At 41.2% G+C, this 24,572-nt stretch overlaps 1 protein-coding gene across 3 annotated transcripts in view; it reads left to right on the top strand.

The window, feature by feature from the left end:
* The window catches only part of THRB (thyroid hormone receptor beta), a 388,663-nt gene that overhangs the window by 158,338 nt on the left and 205,753 nt on the right, over nt 1–24,572 (top strand). For all 3 annotated transcript variants that reach the window (XM_030329439.1, XM_030329450.1, XM_030329440.2), the window contains exon 3: nt 4,033–4,104. The gene's annotated coding sequence lies outside the window, so the exon portion shown is untranslated. The remainder of the gene's footprint in view (nt 1–4,032; nt 4,105–24,572) is intronic.

The following is a 24,572-nucleotide window of genomic DNA, read 5'->3' on the forward strand; positions in this document are numbered from 1 at the left end:
CTTTCTGGGTCCCTGAGTCAGTTGGCCCCCAATTGGATTCAACCCTGGAAATCCCTGGAGGGAGAATGGAAGACTGAAGGAAGAGAGAAGCCAGGGTGTTTCTTCCCCACACTCTCTGCCTCAGACAGTATCTTGGATGAAGGCTGTGTCTCTCCTCTAGGGAGACACATGTCCAACTAGAGACGCCCTCTGAGCTTTTGCTGGGTGACCTTGGCCCCTGTGTTCCAGTATTAACACTCCATTGAACTCCAGGATTTCCTGCCATCATTCACCTCCTGGATGCCTCCTTCTCCCATTTGCCTTTACATCTTTTCCTTCACCTGCGTAATGAATTTCCTACATTGCAATCCTTCTGTTTAAATACTCAGACCGAGTTCTATTTTCCTGGTTGAACCTTGACTGATACAGCTGACATTTTGTGGATATTTGCTGAATATTAATAACTGAATTTTAAACCGTCTTCTATGTGGGCACCTACGGGGTTTTTTTGAGTGAACCAGGCAAATGTCCTGGTCAGCTATCTAGTACCCACTAGCATTGAATGGGGTTGCTTGGCATGGTAGCAAATTACCTCAAAATTCAACGGTTAGAAACAGTTGGCATTTCTAAGTTCGTGGGTGTGAGCTGAGTCTCAGTTGGCTGCGTGGTTCTTCAGCTTCCGGCTGGGTCCACTCCTGCACAGGTGGGAGCTCTGGGTCAGTTGGATGGTTCCGCTCTTCTTGCCTGGGCTCTCGTACTTCTGCAACTTGACTAGTCTAGGTTGATCCAGCATAGCCTTGGCAGGGACGACCGACACGAGTCAACTTCATTCCGTGTTTCTCAACCATGACAGGCTAGCTGAGGCATCTTCTCATGGCCATGACAGAGGAGCAAGAGAAAACACAGAAACAAAGCAAGAGCGTTTTCATACTTCTACAGGCAGCACACCTGCTAACATTCCACTGGCCAGAGCAAGTCACATGACCAAAGCCAGAATCAAAGGGGACAGGAAGGTAGATACAGCCTCCGTAGTGCAAAGTTACATGACAAAAGGGTAGGTACATGGAGGGGTGAAGAATGTTGGCCATAATGCAATATAGTCTATCTCAGACTTCATAAGGTTTGATGGGAGACCTGAGGCTAAAGAGGTAGATAGACAGACAGATGGATAGATGATGTTCACTTTTGGCCATATTAACCCTTTTAAAATAAAAACTTTGCCGTAAAATACAATTGTGTATTTGCTCATTTGTTCTGTAGAGCTCATTTGTACATAGTTAGTGACCGAAAAAAAAGAACCATTTATAAATAACATATTAATAAACCAGGTATTTAAATAAAGGAACTTTATTTATCTTTAACCTTGAATTTGCATTAATTGGAGCAGTCACGGGAAATTGTGCCAACCTCACCTCAGGTCAGATGGCTCAACAAAATGAACTGTTTCATGCCTAGAAATAAATATATTCCAAATATAAATATGAATCAGTTATAAAACAGATTCTTTTGAAAATACAAAACAACCACACTGTTAATATATTTGTGTCCCAATTAAAAATGTGTAAAGAACACACATTCTAGGCTAAAGTTGTCCCAGGGAGTGATTCTCATTTTTGCTTTGAATCTTACGTAAACAAACCAGGCAGGCTCCTTTGAGCCATGAGCAAAGTCATGGCCCCCAGTTTTCTAAAGAGAAGAAGAATGAAAAATGGGTATGTTTAAGTTGGAAAGGTCTGGGGCTTGACCTTGCTACTTTAAATTTCCTTCATCACTAAGAAATCACTTTGAATTTGTCTCCTTGGAGTACTCTAATTTGGTTTGTTCTTGGTTTGAGGCATACCATAAAAGAGACACTGTCTGTTTGTATTATAGCAAAATTTGGAAGCCACCGCAGGCACACTGTTTTTCAATTTTCTTTTCTGCAGTTTTATCTTAAAACCTGGGCCTGTTCTTAGTACTTCAGAATGAGGTCCATGACATCTTCCTACCTGGATGAGATTCCTAGCCAACTGCTTCTTCACTGTTTGACTTTGGGCAAAAATTGTAAACCTTTCTGTGCCTCTCCTTTCCTCATCTGAAAAATGAGCTATTAATAATACCAACCTCATATGACCATTGGGAGGATTAAACTAAGTGAAATTAGGTAAAAGATTAGCACAACCCAGCCCACAAAATGTGCTGAATAAAGGTTATGTACAAAATGCTTATTATTATGAATCATTATGTGAGAATTTTTAGGTTGTTTTCACTGAGTCAGGTTCACATATATTCTTTAAAATCAAAATCAGAATTATACCTTCAAAAAAAAAACGAAGTCCAGTATTATTTTCATACAAAAGGCACTGTTTGTTTTTAAATATCAGTGTCAAGGGGAGTGTGTCTGTTTACTCATATTCACCATAAAGCCACAACAGTTACAAACACTGGCTTCTTCCTGGCCTTGTCAGTGTATTCTTTGAGAAAGCTTTTAGAACGTGCTTCTTAAAAATATCTTGGTATTTAGCCTCACACTGTCAGATTTTCTGATTTTCCAGCAAACAATGAGGCGATATTGATGGCGTGGGATTTAAAGTGTATGATGAGAGCACTGGACAGAGACTATGAAAATAGATAAATACAACCCCAAAGTCTTCCTAAATGCAACCCAATGTCTTCCGTCGTTTTAAAAAGAGGGGAAATTAACCATAAGCAAATCAATTTTTAACATTTTTGTTTTGCCTCTTATCGCACCGAGTGTCCCTTCTGCATGGAGTCATAGAGTAGAGGAGCTAGTATTAAAACAAGATGCACCAGAATCTCCAGGAGCTCAGAATCCATCACAGAGGAAATGCACCTATATGCACATGCACATGCACACCCACACACCCCCAACAATCATTTTAATGACATGATGAGTGCTTTTATGGTGCCATCAATATGGGATATGAAAAGACAATGAGTGAGCACATATTCATCCAATGTGGCACCTACAGGGAATGTTAGAGACCAACATGGTTATGTTCACACATATACAATGTTGACTCAAAAATGTGGAAGGATAGATACACATGCAGAGATTCATATCATCTACGATGATATGCACAAACACTGCTCATTGTTCTGGATACACATATTGTATGTAAATGTAAAAAAAAATGGGCTAGAAAAACACAAATTCGTGGTCTGGCCTTCAAGTGGGGTTATCAAGATTACATCTATGATCTCTATTTTTTAATTTAAAAAAAAAGAAGATATGACAAAAATTATGCATTTGTCCATTCTAGGCAGTGAGAACCCTGACATTTGTTCTACTAAGCTCTGCTGTTCTGAGTTCTAAGCTCCCACAACAAGAAAACTTGCGGGGCCACGGTCACTTGAAAAGCAGCTTCTCACTTATTGTGCAAACACTTGAGGCCATCATCTGCTGCACAAGTAGATGCCACAGTCTGTTTGGCCATCTCTTTCATCTGTTTATACTTGTGGGAATTGTCCCCAGTATAATAACACTTAACACAATCCAGACAGCTCCGTAGTTCCAAGCTCAAATACTTAACCCTGATGAATAACCTGTCATTTCACCACGGGGCATGGCTGGCGCTTCGGTTTGTTAAGATCTATCCCGGGAACTGTCCTCTGAGACCAACCACACCTTCTTTAGCACAAAATTTGTAAACTGTTTAGGATTCACCTTGGCCTCTTAGCCACCTTCCCAGGCTGGCAATCCAAAACTCCTGAATCCTGTCCACAGCAAAGTAGGTCTTTGGGATGTACAAACATTGTCCCATGCCTAAAATGTGTTACTAAACTTCTGTGTTAAAGTTCCTTTCTCTGAAACCATCTGGAATGAGATTTTATCTCAGTCCATTTGCATTTATTCAAAATCAGAGACAACTCTGAAACCAGACCCTATTTAAACATAGAAGAACAGTTGCAGATTAAGCAAATGTTGGGGAACTTAGAAACAAAGAAAGAAAGAAAGAGAGAGGGAAAGAAAGAAAGAAAGAGAAAGAGAGGAAGAAAGAAAGAGAAAAACAAAACACTTCTATTCACTTTCTTGTATTTCTTTTTTTCCAGATCTGCGGTTTTCCTCCCATTGGCCGGCCTGTGTGGGTGCCAAGTTCTGCACGTGATTTAATGGATCAGAAGGTCAGATGTCAGCCTTGACTCGGCTGTTTGCAGACCCGTGGTCTTTATGATTAATTGTCACTTTTAGCACTAGGGGAATTACCTTCTAATTGGTGGCATTGCTGCTGTGGCCATTTAACACAGTTTTGACCTCTGTAGGTATCCGGGAGAAGTAGAAAACATTAAATGGGCTGGCTGGAAAAGCAGAGTGGAGAAAAGGAAGGCTGCAAGAATTCATTCAGGGTGAGAGGAGTAAAAATCGGATCATGAGAGGGAAGAGCCGTATTTCAGGTGTTAGGTGGGGAAACTGTGCTCAAGGAAGATCCAGCAGCCCTCTCCGACTGTCATTTCCTGGAGTGCTAAAAAAGGTGTCAGGAGATGCTAAGCCATGAGTGGGAGCACGTGGGGTAGGGCGCAGTGCACATCGCCTTGTTTCTCAGGCAAGGCCTCTGCATTCTCCCTCTGGTCCCCAGATGTTTGGTAATATCCAGCAGCCTGTTTGGAAGGCTAGGTTATAATTTGGAACCCAGTTTGTTTACGTTATTATAACAACGGTTTCCGTCTGCCTCTGCAGTTAAGACTGTGTCCACACTTTCCTTTCTGTGTTTATTATTTTTAGCAGTTTAAAAGCTAACCGTGAAAGATGGCTTTCTGGCTGTCAGGTGACATTCCGGCTGGGCCAGGGTCCGGTGGACTCTATAGAAACACTCGCAGGCTGTGAGAGTCAGGTCTTTTGAATGCTGCCTTTGTACCTCCCCTTGCCCAGGGCCTCTGGCTTATTGTCTAGGCGCCTCAGTTGGGGTGGCGCTATCTGATGGTAACTCCTACTAATATTACAGTGCTCGGTGCCCGGGCCCTCCCTGGGGGCCCCCCGTCTGGCTGCCTGTGTCTCCCAGCCCTCCCTCAAGGGAACCAGTCAAAGCTCTCCTATCAGAAAGCACTATTTGCAGTTTACAGAATGTTCAAGGGGAAAGATTCAGTAAGGATCACCTGGACGTGTGGCTCGCTAATATTTTTTTTTTTACCAAAACCCTTTTCCCAGATGAAATCTCCCAGGGAACCCCAGTTTGTAAGCCATGGAAAAGTACAGCTGTTCTTCTGAAGGGGAGAAGGGTTGCTGCAAACTCCACTCTTCAGCTTCCTCTTCACTCACCCGACTTCTCAGCTCCCCTCACCCCTGCCAGGATACCTCCAACTACTCAGGATCCTTGCACGCCATTCTTACGAGGCGATCCCTTCCACTTACAGACAAGGAAATGAAGAGGCGATTTTTATAACACGCTTAAGACATGAGACGTTAGACACTAAGACATTAAAGAGTCCACACTGTATCAATCCATTTTTATACAGTTCTAGAAAAGGAAAAACTAATCTAGGTGATAGAAATAGTAGTTACCCCAAGGAAAAGAGAGGATTGACTGGGAAGGGGCCTAAGGGGATTTTCTGGGGTGATGGAAATCTATATCTTTACAGAAGTGTGGGCTACACAGCATTTGTCAGAATTCATCTGTGCTTCTTTACCGTATATAAATTCTACCTCCATTAAAAAATGAAAACAAAGAGGGAAAATGAGGCAAAAAAAAAAAATCAATGAATTCAGCATTTAATAAACACAAATACTGATGAACTTCCTTAAACACTGAAAATACTAGTAAACTTCCTTAAAGCTATGTGTGCTATTTATTATGTGGGGTGTAAGGTCATTATGCAGAGTTTCAGAATACAGGAGACCTGCTGCTCTTCTAGCACTTTCTTTGTTCAATAATCAACAAAAACAGGGAAAAAATTTTTCTCAGAGAATAGACAGTGGAACCACAAAAGACCTTTTGGGGTTTTGCAGCTTATAATGTGGCTAAAAAGTGATACGTGAGCAGTCTGGGAATAGAAATCTTGAGTACGGCACTTGATTCATGCATTACTTTGACGTGGACTATACATGTACTATCGATAATGCTCCAGAAATTCTTCATCATCTTTTAATCCTTTGCCCCCTCATCTCAATGCTTTTTCATGACCTATAAAATGCAAGATTCCTTTTCCTATAACTTAGGTGAGTGGAACTTCCAATGACTGAGGTTGGAATTCAGACCTCAAGTGCCACCTAGACAACAGGCTACTCCTGGTTCAGTCTTTCCGCTTTGGGAGTGTGTCAGGTGCTCTCCAATGACTGGCATTGTACCTATACCTTTGCAATAGGCACTTTGACCCTTGAAGAAAACACTTTCCCTTCCCTGAAATACTTTGAGCCAACCGTGCTGAAACTTTTCCATTGGTGTGTTTTAGAAGTCCCACAGTAACATGAAAGGTAATTATTTAGCTTAAAATGCAGCTAAGGACACAGGCCAGGCCAGAGGGGACCCAGCAGACAATTCTGCAGTTTAGAGCCTGATGAGAACACTGAGCTGGAAGGGGCAAGGGAAATGTTTTTGAAAAGGAAATGGTGGCAGCGTTAGCAACTGGTAAGAGAGGGTCACACGGAGCCAGAGCAGGAAGGGTTCGAAGATGCTCAAATATTCTAGCCTTTGAGGCTGTGCGGACAAAACTCTTTACTACTTGAGCGATTTCCCAGTGAAGGGCCAAGGTTTATTTAACCCACAAGATTGATCCACATTAATAAAAATTTAGTTCACTAATGAAGCTATGACAAAAGTGAACCATCCATAAAAAATAACATTTTAAATAGCTACAACATATTTCAACCCACACGTTCCAGGCTTTGCATATATAGACTAATTTCCTAATTGAATCAAATTTAGTTGAGCAAGATTCTTATTTAACCAATTTAGTTTAATGTGCGTAAGAGCAGAAATGAAATTACACAATCTAACAGTTGGGGCAAAATGCGTTTTTTGCAATTTTATGCCCATTTGAAAGGAACTCTTTCTTCACATCATTAAAAGTCAATTTGTCTAAATGGAAAGTACAAGACAGAAAGTGTGTCTTCTTCTCCATTCCAGTGACTTGGGGAAAGTGATTCTCTTGGAGCCAACTTTCTTAAAATTGATACATATGCATAAATCTATAGGTCAAATGGTCTTAGGACAATGTAACATGTATGTAGTCAGATTTTAGTAGCTCATGAGAATGAGAGTAAAGTATCGATCACTGAAGTCTAGGGGCAGCTGAGTGGCATCAGTTAAGCATCCAACTCTTGATTTCAGCTTAGGTCACGATCTCACGGGTTCATGAGTTCAAATCCCACATGAGACTCCACACTGACAGTACAGAGCCTGTTTGGGATTCTCCCTCTCCCTCTCTCTCTCTGCACCTCTCTCTCTCTCTCTTTCTTGAAATAAATAGAAACTTTATATATGTGTACACATATATAAATATATATATATACAAACATATATATATGTGTATATATATATATATATATATATATATATATATATCTCCAATCTATTTTTTCCCAATGACTTCTAAAAATCAGCAATCTGAAGTTTTAACTACTCAACTGCTTATAAGGGCTGTAAAAAATTGGAGAAATATCCTGATTGGAGTTTTATCCCCTTTTCCTTCCCTCAGTTATTTTTCCTATTGATGCCATTGGGATAATAACTGGAAAACAGGATGAAAGAAAAGTAATAAATACTTCAATGTGCATATTATTATTATTATTATTATTATTATTGGTTTCCAGAAAAAGAAATTGAAGGTAAAATGAACATAAGCAATGTCTAAAGACATCATTGTCACAGTGGCAGGGCTGGGCTTAAACTCAGGTCTTTCTATCTGGAAGCCCCTGTCTTAAGAAGAAAAGCAATGGATCAAACCTAATCAAAATATTACATTGGCTGGATTGGAGAAATAGCTACATTTGTGGAGAGAATAAGCTACCATTTGGGGCCTGCCCACAACAGAAAACCATAAATAACAGTGACAAACACACAAAAGTTTATTTTTCTCTCCACAGCAGCAGGGTCAGTTCTATAATCATCAGGGACTTAGGCACCTTCTATCTTTCTGTATTTCTATTCTTAGCACATGACTCTATCCTTAAAGTTACCTCTTGGTTCAAGATGGCTCCTGGAGCTTCAGCCCTCACATATAAATTCCAGGCAGCAGGAAAGATGGGAAGAGAGAAGTGAAAGGCACTCATTATCATTACCAGCTATGTTTTTCCTCCTTATGAGACCTTACCAGAATTCCCACACCACAATTTTTACCTACAGTCTCATCTACCAATTCCTAGTTGTAAAAGAAGCTGGAAAGTGTAGTTGGGTACTTACTATCCAGAAGTAAAATGAGATTTGTTGTAAAAGAGTATCATGAAGGCACGTAGCAGACCTAGTTACAGTTAGGCAACTATAAGAAGCTTTTCAGTTTGGGAGAGAAATGATCAGGGTGGTTCTTTAGAGGAATGATCTTAGCCAAGTACATAAAAGGGGGAGCAATAAAAAGTAGCTTTGAGGACTTCAGTTATTAGTGAGGATACATCAGGGACAGGAGAGAAAAGATAGATGTGAAAGAATAGTGAAGAACGAATTGACCAAACAGAATGTATTCATTAATTAGCTGTATAGTTCAAAACTGTGTTTCAGCAAACACACACACACACACACACACACACACGCACACAAATACACATACATGTATGTGGGGAGTGTGTGTGTATAAATGCATTATATATGTGTGTGTGTGTGTGTGTGTGTGTGTGTATATATATATATATATATATACATGTGAATATACACACATATATATACATATACATGTGAATATACATACAAGTAACAGTGACCTGGATCTGAATAAAGAAAAAAAGTTACATGGTGTTTGTCTATACAGAAAATTGGCTGGGAATTTAGTGAGGCATTCTATCAGCAATGGATAAAGCCTACCTGTGTGCATACATAAATAAATACAATACACACATGCAGACACGCAATACAAACTTTTCTAGGGATCTGTGACACAAGTAGCAATGATCTTCAAATTGGGGCATCCCTAAAAAAAGAAAAAGGAAAAATTAAAAGGGACTAAATAATAGACTTTAAAAGGAATGAGAGAAGAAGGAATTGTAAAGCTGTGAGGATGACTCAGACGTTACCATGAGAAGCCAAGCTAGAGAAAGTGGGAAAGTCAGGATGGGGAAGAACACCAGCTTTTCTTTCTTCTCTTCTTTCTTCCTTCTCTCCTGCCTCCCCCCATCCTCCACCATGTCCTTCTTTCCTTAATTTTAGGAGGACTAGAATCTAACTTTGGTGACTATATTTTCATAGACTTTTCATTACGAGCTCCCAAATGAGAAAGAATTTAACTTCCAGGTCATCATCACATTTTGCCCAAGTTTCTTAGTACAAAGTTTTCTTCATCCTGTGTCTTTGACATCTCTGGCTACAAAACAAAAATAAGTTTTCATTCAGCTTTTTGAATCAGCTCCCAATGCATGGGCATAACTTGATTTTCTGATTTTTACCCCCTCTGACTGTGTTTTGTAAAGCTAATGTGCACCCTGTCTTTGCCCCCACCAAATGTTGGAAAGGGGCAGGTTTGCTGAGGCACTGGCTGCCTGCCATTCTAGGTGTCTCCTCAGGAAGCCTGCAGAGGCCAAAGTTGTCATTTTTTTCTATAACATCCTGGAAAATATCTCTCGTTAAAAAGTAAATGCCGGGGCACCTGGCTGGCCCGGGAAGTGGAACATGTAACTCTTGATCTCCGGGCCCTGAATTCGAGTCCCAGGTTGGGTACAGAGATGACTTCAATAAATGCACAAATCTTTTTTTTAAATATAAAGAATAAATAAAGATAAAAGCAAATGCCTATACAGTTATGGAGTAGGAGTATAAAAACACACATGGGGAAAAATTCACACCAACTGTAACACAGTGGCTACCTAGGCAAGAGAAGGGAGGGAGAGGGAAGAAAGGGAGATAGGTCATTAGCGTTTTGTTAGGTTTCATTTCTTAAAAAGAGGGATAAAGCAAATAGAGCAAATCTGAATGGTGAGTACAGGGGTGTCCAAAATAATTGTTTTGTATACATTTTGATATATGTAGTATTTTAGAATTTAAAAAAAATTTTAAATTCAGCAAATGCCTTTCATTTAGGCAAAGTGATTGGAGCCCTCAATATTCTTACTCCATCCTAACGACCTACTTACAATCACATGGAATCCTTCTGTGTCTGTCTTTGCATGTGCTACTTCTTCTCCCTGCCCTCCTCTACCCTTTCCCCAAATAACTCCTCTTCACCTTTCCAGACTCGACATTGGTATCACATCCTCTAGGTAGCCTTGCCTGTCTCCCTGCCCCCAATTCATATCTGAGTTTGAAGGTTCTGCTCATGTCTCGGAGAACATTGTGCATATTTGTATCATGGTATGTGTTACACTATTGTGTAAACCACCGGTTTGTTTCTCGGGCTTCTAGGACTCTTACCCCTGGCTGAGCTATAAACACTCCAGTGAGCACCATTTACACAGTGTCCAACCTGCACAATTGTATAGGTCAGTCCTACCTTCTTCCTACCAGGGAGAGACCATCTTTATACCTCTATGCCGGATACTTTGCCTAGACCAAGTGCAGAATAGACACATACATAGCAAACATTTGTTTAATGAATGAAAAAGTGACCAACCAAATTCTAATTGCCTTGATGAAGAATTCTCTAGAACCTTCACAGCAGCATCCATATCACCTGGGAACTTTTTAAAATGCAAGTATGCAGGCCCCACCTTAGATCTACCAAATCACAAACTCTGGAGGTAGAACCCAGGAAACTTTAACAAGCTCTCCAGATGACTCCAATGCACGCTTGACTTCGAGACATGCTAACTTAGACTGATCAAACAAAAAGCAGCAACGTCAGCTGAGTCTGAAAAAAGGAAAAGAAGTTGTCTGGGGAACAGTAATAGTGGGGAGGGGCAGGCAGAAGAAAGCATATGAAAAGACACGGGCATGATATGTAATTTGTAAGTTGCTGGTTACGGATGGAGTGAAGAATTCAGGCTGACACGGCAAGAGAGCTGATGATCAGGTCATGGAAGTCTGTCTAAGGTGTTTGAATTTTAATCTGACAGCAGTAGGGAGTCATTTTTAAAAAGTAAACAAAGTAGTGATTTGATCTAGTTTAACATTTTAGAAAGAGTCCTATGGCAAGGGTGTGACAGATGGGATGGAAGTGAACTTGGCCACTATGGGCTACGTAAGCAGCTGTTAATTAGCCCAGGTGTAAAATGATGAGAGCTGAACCAGTTCTACAGGGAATAAAGAGGATAGGATGGGTTCAAGAAATATTACAGAAGCAGAATTGACAAAACATGGGAATATCAGAATTCAGAAAGCAAGAGAGAAAAATGGCTTTGTGTCTTACACAATGGAAGTATGTTGGAAGCATTCACTAACTAAGAAAGAGAAGAGAAGGAGGAAATTTGGGGGCTGGAGTAGGTGCTGGAGAAGGTGAGTTTGATTGGGACACTTGAAGTTGGATGTGTTTATGACACATTCATATGGAGGCATCGAATGCTCATAAATATACATCCTGGGCTAGAAACTTAAGTTTGGTATCTAGGTGTTAATCATTTATATATCATCATAAACAATGCTGGAGTAAATATAGACCAATTTTGTCTTAATGTCTGATGATTTATATAAGAGATATTTCTAGGATAAAGGTTGCTGATAAATATAACCAGATTATTTTACGAAAGGTTGTATCATTTCATGCTTCCATTAGCGTTGTACAAGAGAATCTATCTTGTCACCTCTTCACCAACATTGTTTCACCTTCACAAACTGGATATCCTAAGAGTGAAGTTGCTTTAATGTTTACTGATTACTTGTCAGGTTGGAAATATTTCACTTTTTGCTGGCCTTTATTCAAAGATTATCTTATCTATTCATGGCATTTGTCTATTTCCTATAGGACATTGATTATTTTAAGCTGATTTTTAAGAACTTTTTTTCTACCAAGGATTTTATCCCTTGTCAATCGCATGTGCTGCAAATATGTTTTTCCAATTTCTCATTTGTGTCTGCTCTAACAATAGGTGACTCTTCCCTCTGCCCGGAATACCCTCAAGTATCCCTCTAGGTACCTACTGGGCTCCCTCTGTCACCTCCTGCAAATGTTTATTTGAATCTTATCACTCTTGAGCTCTACCCTGACCACCATATTTAATCCTTCAGCCACACAACAAGCGCAGCCCTTGGCACTTCTGATCCCCCCCACTCTTGGCTTTACTTTTTCCCCATAACACTTTCCAGCTTTTCACATACACTATAATTCACTTATTTTGTTAATTGTCAGTCTCTGTCCACTACACTGTAGGTACCTTGACAGCAAAGAAATCCAGACCTTTGTCTGTTTTGTTCATATATACACATACAATCTCTCCAACACCTACAATAATGTCTGACACATAGTAGATGCTTAATAAATATCTGCTAAGTATTAATTGCTTTTATACCTGTATCTATTGTCCTAGAGTTTCAAATTTTAATTCATGTAAATTTATTAGTCTTTCCTTTGCAATCTCTTGCATTATTTTCATGCTTAAAGATTTTCCCCTTGTAAAGATCAATTGTGTATTTTGCTCCATTTTCTTGAATTTTTTAAATTTCCTTAAAAGAATTACTCTTTAAGCCATCTGGGATCCACTAGAGTATATAGTGTGAGATGAGGCTCTAACTAGGTATTTTGCCCCAGAACTGTCAATTCCAAATCATTTTTTAAACTGCTTTATCCCTCTGGCATTAGTTTGTAGTTTACTTTTTAAAAATCCTATTCTATGGGTGCCTGGGTGGCTCAGTCGGTTAAGCATCCGACTTCAGCTCAGGTCATGATTTCACAGTCCATGAGTTCGAGCCCTGTGTCGGGCTCTGTGCTGACAGCTTGGAGCCTGGAGCCTGCTTCGGATTCTGTGTCTCCCTCTCCCCACCGCCCCCATGCTCTGTCTCTCTCTGTCTCTCAAAGTGAATAAATGTTAAAAAAAAAAATTTTTTTTAAATCCTATTCTAAATGCATACATGAGGGTCTCATTAGAACCTAGAATAGTTCACTGGAACCTGGAATGTTCCATTATCTACTGATGAATGTTTTAAACCCTTGCCATTGGATTTGCCTACCATTTTATAGCAAGTATTTGGCTGAACTAGAAGTGAAACTCAAATTTTTTAATTCCTAAGTACATGCATCAGAGGTCGGAAAAGGGGGAGGACTTCCTTTAGCCTTCACTTGGATGAAGAAATTAGCTTCTCAAGCAATGTTCATCTCTTTCACAAAACGGACAAATTACCTAGTTTATTTTAAACACCAGCTTTTGCAACGGTTGTTTTGTGTGTTGTGTTGACTCATTTCATGAAGACCCTCAATGACAACCATTTAAGAAGGCCACACGGATCAGACAGCTTTTTCTGGAGACGCAAAATCATACCAACGCACAATAATTTCTGGTTTGGGACTGTGCTTTCTGTTAGTAATAGATGGAATAGCTAGTTAGCAGCACCCTTGGGCAAAATGTTGTCAAATATTTATTAAGCTTTTCTCTCTGCAAAACACCATGCTATGCCAGTGGGAGTCACAAAAAGCACAACCAATTATACTTCCCCAAAGAAACATAACATTAACTGGGGAGTCAAGATACATATGCAGGCAGGGGTAAACACTAATCTTCATTTTTCATGATTATTTATGTTTTTTGGCCAAATGAACGGGGCAGATTCCATCATCAAGATATTAAGAAGAGGAGAGGTGATGGTGGTTGCAGTGACCCCTGAAACTTTTACTTACAGGGATTAGAATTTTGATTAGGCCTAGACGAATAAGCAGGATTTGACTTTTATAGAAGAGGAGGAAGGAAGAGAGAGGTCACTAGTCCTAAAACCTATTGCCAACATTCAGCACTTGTCTTTTTCTGTGTTTTTCCTTGTTGCTGTTGTTGTAGGCAACGGGTGGTTTCATGACTGGACAATTGCTGTGCTATGGATTAATACATGTCTAAACAGGGTTTTATTTCTACTTGAAATATTTGATACACTAACAGAGCTTTGAAGCTGATGTTAATCGGTGAGGAAGATATAGCAAGGATAGTTATATTTAGACTGATCATCATAAGGCAGCAATAGGCATGCTCTCTGCTCTTTTAAAACCATTTGCAATGAATTGGGGATGGTCCAATCACTTCTTTCAGTGCTGTTTTCTTCTGCTAAGAGGAAGCATCTGATATGTCAGGTATCATGACAACAAATAGTTATCCATGTATCCGAGGGAGCTGTTACTCTCACATCATCTGGAGACCACCACTTAGTAATGAGTGTAACCTGGGGCGCTTGGGTGGCTCAGTTGGTTAAGTCTCTGAATCTTGATTTTGGCTCCGGTCATGATCTCATGGTTCATAAATTCAAACCCCGTGTTAGACTCTGCACTGGCAGTGCAGAGCCTGCTTGGGATTTTCTCTCTCTCTCGCTCGCTCGCTCTCTCTCAAAATAAACTTAAAAAAAAAACTAACGAGTATAACCTTTTTCTTCCACCAAACCTTTTGTGAGGGTAATTAATAAATAACAGAGTTCATCTGCTGAACTATATATTCGACTTCTCTCCCTTTTACTGCTTCTTCTCACTGCCTGAAAGAGGATCAAAGACAGACAGCCAGTTGTAGGAGGCAGGAGTTTAATCCACAGTCTGAATAGATGGACCACGACTCAAAAGGAGCCCTCTGCAATCATCCATTTTATTCACCTTCTCTAGATGCTCCCTCTTCATCCAAACAATTATCATACATATTTTACATTTCCCATTTAATCAAAACTAATACAATATATAGTTTTCAGCAAGACAGACACAGCGTTGGAATACGCTTATTCTAACAGTATTTACCCACCTGATTTTCTGGTGATCGGGATTAAGAGACAGACATTCCATTGTATCCCAGTTGGCAACCAACAGGATATATAGACTTTGGCTTCTAGTTGAAGCTTGGCCTCAGTTCGTTTGTGTCCTGGGCCTGTGGGCTCCTAATTATGGCCATTTTACTAAATTATATGTTTCATACTTTTATTTAATACGTTGTTAATGGAGAGCAGCGGTTTTTTTTTCCATGAAAATTTAAAGAGAGAAGTTGAAAGTAAAATTTAACATGTATGGAGTTTTCTGTATGTGTATTGTATTTTGTAATAAAATAGAGGTTATAAAGGGGCTCCCGGTGGGTCAGTCGGTTAAGCATCCGACTTCAGCTCAAGTCATGATCTCACAGTCTGCAAGTTTGAGCCCCGCATCGGGCTCTGTGCTGACAGCTCAGAGCCTGGAGGCGACTTCAGATTCTGTGTCTCCCTCTTTCTCTGCACCGCCCCCCCCCCCCCGCCCCGCTCATGCTCTCTGTCTCTCAAGGATGCATAAAAGTAAAAAAAAAAAATAGATTTAAAAAAATTAAAAAAAAATAGAGGTTATGAAGACGTTATAACGGAAGTAACTCTAAGAAGATGGGCAAGTGATACCTAGTAACAACTAGCAACAAAATTCGTTTAAGGAAGGAAACTGTGAATTGGGAAAATGCCTTGACCAGCATGTTTGGAAGTAGAATGATAAATCTCCAAGGGATCTGGTTGGAAATAGAACTGTTTTGCTGTTTTGCTGGGGAAGTTTGGGCCGTTACTCCAGAGAGGGGAGGGACACGGGGATGGGGACGGGGGACAGAGAGATGACAGAAGGCTTGAAGTTTAGTGAAGTGACCCCTCTCTGTGACTCCTCAGATCCTCAGTGAAGAAGCTAGTAGGTCTGTTGTAGAAAGAACTACTTTTGACTCAGGTCAACATGGGGAGAAACTGAGGCAGGTCAGGTGCCCACAGGAATGGTGTCTGAGGTGGCCGGGGGATTGTAGAAATCTCTCAGAATCAGCCTTCCAGGCCAAGGTGGAAGGTGAGGTAGAGGTTGGTCTTTTATCAGAGGCTGCATATTATGCCAGTTTAGAGTCGTGCACCTCAAGTTTTAATAATCACACACTCACCAAGAAATCTTGTTAGAATCCTGATTTTGGATCAAGGGATCTAGGGCCGGGTCTGAGATTCCATATTCCTAACAAAGCTCGTGGGTAAGGCCCACGATGATGGTCAGCAGACCACACTTTGAGTGGCAAAGTGGGTCCCGAGCTAGATTTCCCAGGTTCAAACCTAGTTCTGCCATGTATTTCTATGTGACTCTGAGGAAGTCATTTAACTTGCCTTTGCCTGTTTTCTCAGCCATAAAATGGAGATACTACCTCATAGGATTGCTATGAAGATTAAATGAATTAATATATGTAAAATGCTTAGAACGGTGAGTGTTTGACAGATAAAAGAGCTATATAATTGCTAGCTTCAGCTATTACAGGCATATTATGTTGTAAATACTTCGGTGCCTATCTTCCCCTACTCAGTTGAGCCGGCTGGGGGAGAGACCGGAATTATTTATGTTCTCACCCCCTACTGCCTTCCCATCACCTGCCAGCACCTGGCATAGTATTTGGCATAGTGTGTGTGCATAGCACTCAATTAATATGGGGGAAAGGTCATCTGCCTAGACTCGAGAGAGGCAGAAAAATCATACATAAAAATGACCATATGTAAGTTTCATTTTCACTTCCACTTGGTCTACTTCATCATTTTTTTTAGAATTTACCTACACAAAGGAATTTAATATCAGCATCAAATACATGGTGGTGTACCTACTTACAATTGATGTGATTGAAGCATCTGTGAGTTTTTGTGTTTGCTACGAATAGAAATTGGGTTTTTTTTTTCCATTCTTATCAGATATGGAACGAGAGAGAGATGTTCCACTTTAAGCAAACCTTATGTTGTAGCATTTGTGTTTATAGAATAAATTGAGTAGCAAATATTTATTTAGCAAAATCCCTCTTTGCATAACGATTCAAGATAGCTGCTTTATGTAACTAGTCACTGAACAAACTTAGATGTTTTGCATCCAGCATAATCAGAGATCCAGCTGGGGTGTAAAGGGGCTTATTTGGAGAGATATTCTAGGAACAAAGTAGCTGAATACACATTTGAAAGAACTAATAGTAGCTTCGATCCACTGCAAGATTCTAAAATGACTTGGTGGTAGACTGTCAGACTTAATTTCTAAATTCTCCTAGCTAGATAAATTTCTATAACTGGTATTATGATTTCTGGACTATTCTAGCAAAGGTTCTAAGGAGAATCTGCCCCTGCTTTTGTCAGCTATTGCTTTCTGATCACACAGAGTTATAGAATCTTACAGATGGAAGATTTCCTAGAGATCTCTTTTCTACTCAAAGTGTGCTTTAGGGTCAATGGCACTGGCATTGGGAGCTTGTGAAAAATCCAGGATCTCAGGGGTGCTTGGGTGGCTCAATCAGTTGAGTGTCCAACTTTGGCTCAGGTCATGATCTCAAGGTTCGTGAGTTCGAGCCCCACACCGGGCTGTCTGCTGTTAGCACAGAGTCTGCTTCGGATCCTCTGTCTCCCTCGCTCTCTGCCCCTCCCTTGCTCCCTATCTCTCAAAAATAGACATTTAAAAAAAGAAAAGAAAAAATAAGAAATGCAGAATCTCAGAGGTCTCTCTAGCTGTAGCAAATCAGAATCTGCACATTTTTAAAAAGATCCCCAGATTTACTTACACACAGTAAAATGGGAGAAGGCTAAATCCATATTCAGTGCCCTTGCACCCCAAATGGCTTGCAGCATTGTATGATTGTTACATTGCCACCCTAAGAATATTTGAAAACAACACCGAGCCATTAAAGGCTCCTGTCTTGGCCAGAGAAGCAGTTACCATTTTAAAGGGTAGAAATGCAGGATCCAAAAAATATGCTTACGAACTGTGGTTGCCTCGGGCCTGGGTTTGTTGGAACAAGTCAGCTTGTTGCAGAAAACATGTTGGTAACTTTATCTGTGGGCCTCTTAACACTCATCAAAATGAATGGCATGATTTTATGAAAATCTTGGACACCAGTAGGAGTCCTTTTTAAAGTTTGGGGATGGGGGAAACAGGAAGTGGAGCAAAGGGGAGATGAGTGGGCATGAATGCTATGCTCACGAGAAAAACGCTCTTAGGGCGAAATTCCCCCTTGAGTTCCGTATCTCCGCCAACCAAGAATGCCCCATTAATCAGCACCCAGTGTTTGCATTGCAAAAGGTGCTGGGAGATTAGGAAGATGAGGTGGAGTGAACAGCTTGGATCTCTTCTGTAATAGATTAGGTGAAGGACTAATGTAAGAAATGTAAGGACTCATGTAAGAAAATGAACATGAGATTATACCCAGATATTGTTCAGCACAGAACATCAAATTCCTACAAGAAATACATGTCTTTTGGTAGAATGTTCTAGATGAGTCAAAACCTTGATAATAACAGTAGGGGCAGGGGGGAATCAGTAATATTTCTTTGGACGCAGACAGCTATACCCTGAAGCAATTAGCTTTTCAGATCAAAAAGAAAAGCTGAAGAGAGACTCTGACGCCCCCAAGATGTGACAACCCAAAGTCCAAAACTGCCTTCCTGAAGCTCCTGGCAAAGAAAGGGAGTGTATAAAGGACTTTATATACTCTAATTACCTCTAGGAGGGGTCGTAAGACAGAGGTGGAAGCTGGACCCGGCCCAAGGCAAATAATACAATAAACTCTTTGTGATTTGATGCATGTAGATTAGATTAACAACAACAACAACAACAAATGACATTTAACACACTTACCTACTTTTCCCAGGAGCTTAAAAATCCTGTTTGAACCTATGGAAACTATGGTTTTAATCTAAAAAGATAAAAAGCGTTCAACTTCTTTTTTAAAAAAAAAAATTTAACGTTTATTTTTGAGGCAGAGAGAGACAGAGCATGAACGCGGGAGGGTCAGAGAGAGGGAGACACAGAATCCGAAACAGGCTCCAGGCTCCGAGCAGTCAGCAAAGAGCCCGACGCGGGGCTCGAATTCACGGACCGCGAGATCATGACCTGAGCCGAAGTCGGATGCTTAACAGACTGAGCCACCCAGGCGCCCCGCGTTCAACTTCTAATAGTGGTTTCTTTCTCTGGCTAAATGATTAAGTGAAATTTATACTTATATCATTATTTCTCTGGAAATCAGCATTTTACAAAAGTTTATTTTTTTCCTCCAAATTCATCTCTAGTGTCTTGCTTGGTAATACTCTTTATAAATGTATGAAATATATTATGAAATATATATGAAATATGAATATATTATTCATGCAGTATTCATAGTTGTAATTTCTCATGGACTTCTGAGATCTAATTTATTTTTCCTGCCCTTATACTGTAACGTAGTATTGTCCACTGAAAATGTAATGTGAGCCACAAATGCAAGTCACATGGGTAATTTTAAATTTTCTGGCAGTGACATTAAAAAATAAAATAGGTGAGGGGCGCCTGGGTGGCGCAGTCGGTTAAGCGTCCGACTTCAGCCAGGTCACGATCTCGCGGTCCGTGAGTTCGAGCCCCGCGTCGGGCTCTGGGCTGATGGCTCGGAGCCTGGAGCCTGTTTCCGATTCTGTGTCTCCCTCTCTCTCTGCCCCTCCCCCGTTCATGCTCTGTCTCTCTCTGTCCCAAAAATAAATAAACGTTGAAAAAAAAAATAAAAAAATAAAATAAAATAAAAAATAAAATAGGTGAAATTTATTTATTTTTTTAATGTTCATTTATTTTTGAGAGAAAGAGAGAGAGAGAGCGCGCGTGCAAGTCGGGGAGGGGCAGAGAAAGAAGGAGACACAGAATCTAAAGCAGGTTCCAGGCTCTGGGCTGTCAGCACATAGCTTGAACTTACGAACCGTGAGATCATGACCTGAGCCGAAGTCAGACAACGTAACTGACTGAGCCATCCAGGTGCCCCTTGAAATTTATTTTAATATTATATTTTACACAACTCAATATCCAAAATATTTCAACAAGTAGCCCCAAATGCTGTAAAACCCTAGCTGAGAAATGCTGAAGGAGTAATGGGCATTCTATAGGTCCCCATGTCGTGTGATCAGGTACAGCTTGGGTTTGGGAGCAAAGTCCTGTTTTGTAATAAAGGGAAAATGCATTTTCCTGGGGCATCTATTTCCTTTTGGTTGGACAGGTGTGGCAGACATAGATTTTAAGGATTTGAGGCTTCATTTTGTGTTTTCCAAAGATTGGAGGTTTCTGATCGTCTTTGGCTTATCTCACATTTCTGCAAAGCTTTGCAAAAAGACTTTATAGAGAACGACTTTATTTCCCCTTCTCTGGTTATTCATATGCTTACACTCTCCAAAGAGTTTTGACGTCATTATGAAAAAATAAAGTTTTCATAACTTTATTTTTATGAAATCACCTTCAGACAGGGTGACCCCAAGGTGAGGAGTTGATTTAAGGTTTGCACCTGAGAAAAGGTCTGTGTTGCAAAAATCCCATAATAGTGAGTTCACCTGAACTGTTGATTCACCCAGCCCCAAAAGGCAGTTATGCTATAGGTGTAACCTCTTGGGAATGGCACATCCTTGATCTTACTTGTCGGAACAAATTGAATTTACCGTAATGCTCCGTCCCACAACCAAGCCAGTTGAGCTGAGATGTTTCTTGGGTATTGTTCAGTAATGATCTCTTTCACTGAACCACAGAGGGGTTATGCAATCCATTCTCTGAGTTTTGTATGAATGATGGACTGTTTCCTCTCTTCCACGCATCTAGATTTCCGGTGATCGATCCATGGATCAATCAATCAATCAATCAATCTATAACACTTTAGTGAGGCATAACACACATATGCTAATGTAAGACTTGATTAATTTTTTAAACAGGTGTACCCACATGTAATCACTAGTCGGAAATAAATAGAAAACACTTCTGGGGGTGTCTGGGTGGCTCAGTCAGTTGAGCATCTGACTCTTGATTTCAGGTCAGGTCGTGGTCTCACGGATCTTGTGGGTTTGAGCCCCATGTCAGTCTTTGTGCTGACAGCGTGGAGTCTGCTTGGGGTTCTTTCTCTCCCTTTCTCTCTGCCCCTCTCTCTCTCTCTCTCTCAAAATAAATAAATTAAACTTGAAAAAAAGTTTTAAAAAAAGAAATCACATTCACCTTCCTAGAATGTTCTCTCATGCCCCCCTCCCCACATCCTCCATCAGAACCTAACACTTATCCCAGGGGGTACCACTATTCCGATTTCCATCACCACTGATTCGTGTTTTTTGCCTGTTTTTGAACTCCTTAAGCACAAAATTGCATGATATGTGCTCTTCAGTATCTGACACATTTTGCTCAATATATCATCTGTAAGAATAACACATACCAGTATTTCATTCTTGTTATCGCAATAGCAGAGATTATGTGAATATACTACCGGTTGTTTATTCGTTCTCCTGTTGACAGACATTTGGGTCATTTCCAGTTTGGGCTGTCATTTGGTGAGCATATGCATTTCCCTTGGATGTGTATCTAGGAGGAGAAATGCTAGGTCAGAGGGTAAGTGTATGTTTAACTTTATTAGAAACTTCCAAATAGCTCTCCAGAGGGGTTGTGTAACTGACACCGCCACCAACAGAGCAAGAACGTTCGAGCTGCTCCTTACCCCCTCCAACGCTCGGAATGGCAGTCTTTTTTCAATGTGGTCATTCTGATGGCTGTGTCATAGTGTATTGCTGTGGCTTTCATGTACATTTTCACCTAAAACAAGTGAGTCATAAAAATCGTCGAAGTTCATCAAGAAGGTTTTATTTATTTTTTACTGTTTTAATGTTTATTTTCTTGAGGGGGAGAGAGAGAGAGAGACAGCGTGAGCAGGGGAGGGGCAAAAAGAGGGAGGCCCAGAATCTGAAGCAGGCTTCAGGCTCCAAGCTGTCAGCACAGAACCTGATGCAAGGCTCGAACCCATGAACCGTGAGGTCACGACCCGAGCCAAAGCCGGACGTTTAACCAACTGAGCCACCCAGGCGTCCCAAGAAGGCTTTCAATTCTTCTCTCTGGCTATACTATATGCAATAGTTATTAACCCTTTTCAGAAATCCTATTCTCCTTCACAAGAGACTTGATGCCTAATTGTGCAATCATTCCAGCTTTGCTAGATGTGAAAATTTCTCAACCGCACCCTTAATGCGATATCCCCAGGGTGTGGCCCGGATCAGCAGTGCACAGGGGGCACCCAGCATTGCTGCCACAGACATCTGGCAGTGGGCTTGTGCCATCAGGCATGGAGCAGGCTGCCTGTTCAATGAGTGCCCAGTGAGCATTTATTGAGCACCTCCTTTGTTCCAGGCGCCGTGCTGAGCCTTGAGGAAGCAACAGGGACGTAGGGACACACACAGTCCCTTCTTGGAAGGCTCACAATTTAGTGAGGGAGACAGAAAAGTGAGCATACAAGTGTGATGCAGTATGTTTAGCGCCTTGAGAGATGTATATGTTCAGGGGGCTTTGAGGCCCAGAGCAAAGGTGCTTGGAGACAGCAAGGAAAGTCTTCCCAGGAAGTGTGATGACCCAGAAAGCAAAGGGAGGGCCATCCCAGGCAAGGAAGGCAGCCACAATGAACAGGCATGGAGGTAACCTCAGTGTGGGTGTTTCCAGGATTGCCCAGGCAGAAGCCCGTTAAGGCTCATGTGGGAGGCCACCTGCAAGTGATACAGCCATTGTCTGCAAGGCCATACCGTGCAGGGTGTACTTGGTGAAAATACCTTTTGCAAAAGTTCAGCCTAGAAAATCTCCTTCTCGGTGTACCTGCAAACGAAAGGAAGCAAGACTTTCTCTGGCTGTTGTCTCTGACTTTTGACTTTTACTCACTCTTTGATGTTAAATTGCGTGAGGTTGAACTTCTTTCTAACTTTTTATCACGAACATATCTTCGATTAAACAGTTTGCAATCACTGTGTATTTTCTCACAGGGAGTGGTCTAAGAATTGTATTTTCTTAACAAAGTGTTTTATGATATACCATGCAGACCCAAGCCCCGGGCATGGCATAGCCCCCTGAGAGTCTTCTTGCGGAATGCACTTCGATTCTTGGTGTTAGCATCTGTCCTTTTCATGGATTGGAGGAGCGAGGCAGATATTCACACTCCCCATAAAGGATCTACTCATCTAAAATCAAATCAGTCCTGATAATATCTGAAACTTTCTCCCTAAAGCACAGCCGAGGCAGCCACGGGGTATCAGAATTACTACCACTGTAGTTAGCAAACGCTCATGGAGCACATACCTCTTTCCATTTTCCGGCCAGGGTTCTAACTACATTACCCATAGCGACTCACCTAGAGTTAGATGATATTAGTCCCACTTTGCAGGTGGGGGAGCTGGGACAGCACGAGGTCAAGTCACTGCTGGGATTTGAACCCACACATTCATTCTTGTAAACACTACACTCTGCTGCTTCTTCACACTTGTGAAATATCCAGGAGAAATTCGGGGAAATAAAGTTAATTCAGCAAACACGTATTGAGTAACTGCCTAGCGGGTGAGTCAGCAACGCCTTTGCCCCGGGAACTCTTAACCTATTTGAGGAGACAGGAAAAAAAAAAAAACCCAAAACTTTGCAATGCAATGTTAACCCAGGGAGGAAAGTAACTGACTGCCTGAGGAACTCGTGCAAGGGCTTGAGCCTTAAAGACACGCTCAGGCTTTGGTGAAAAGGAATAAACAGAAGGGGCAGCCTTCGGAGTTGAGACAAGGCAAAGCACGTCTGGGATGTGTCAGGTGTGCTTGCGGGGTGCAAGGTGTTAAGATGCGCTGTGGCAAATGTGGGAGTGAGGACCGGTGAAGTGTGGCAGTCAGTGCTGCTTTGGGGGGCGGGTCTTGGATGCAGGCTGAAGAGTAGGGCTTTATCTTGGAACGAGTAAGAAGCTGCTGGGTGTTGTTAAGTTGACGAGAGAGGTGAGAAACCATCCTCTTTGCTATAGTCCAAGACAGGGTGAAAGGTAGCCATGCAGGGTTCTTGTGATCTAGGAGTAGCAGGTGGGCAACAATAAAATATAGAGTCTGAACCATGGCATGCAGAGAAGGGACATGCAGGGGAGGGGACAGACAGGTGAGAGCAGGAGGGAGGGAAGGTGGAAGGAATGGGGAAAAAGTGAGAGAGAGAATGGTGTCTGCTGAAAGGAAGGGAAGGAGGGAGGGGAAAGGGGGGAAAGCATAGGAGGAGGCAAGAAAACAAAAGGTGCCAGGACCTTAAAAAAATCCCATGGTGAAATGTTACTGGCAAAATCCCCATGTGACTGAGGCTTTTTGATGTATTTGCTCAGCCAGCTTTTGTTTTGGTGGGTCACCAGCAGCTATTTTCATGGCTCTGTAATAGCTCATTGAGATTCCTTCTATCTGAAGATAATTTGTGAGGTTTATGTAAGACTTCATTTAAGGGGCATTGCCTTGGCATGCAGACAGCTTCCAGACCTAATACACCAGCAGAAACATGTTATCTGAAGAGCGCAATAAAACAAACTAAGTTCATTGCTAAGCACCCTGGCAGCAAATGAGTGCTGCTATATGGGACATTTTCAGAATAATGTCTTTCTTTAAAAGGAGGAGGAGGAGGAGGAGGAGAAGCAGGAGATTGAGGAGGAGGAGGAGGACATGTGAAAT

Source organism: Lynx canadensis, chromosome C2 (genome assembly GCF_007474595.2).
Source record: "Lynx canadensis isolate LIC74 chromosome C2, mLynCan4.pri.v2, whole genome shotgun sequence".
Lineage (NCBI taxonomy): Eukaryota > Metazoa > Chordata > Mammalia > Carnivora > Felidae > Lynx > Lynx canadensis.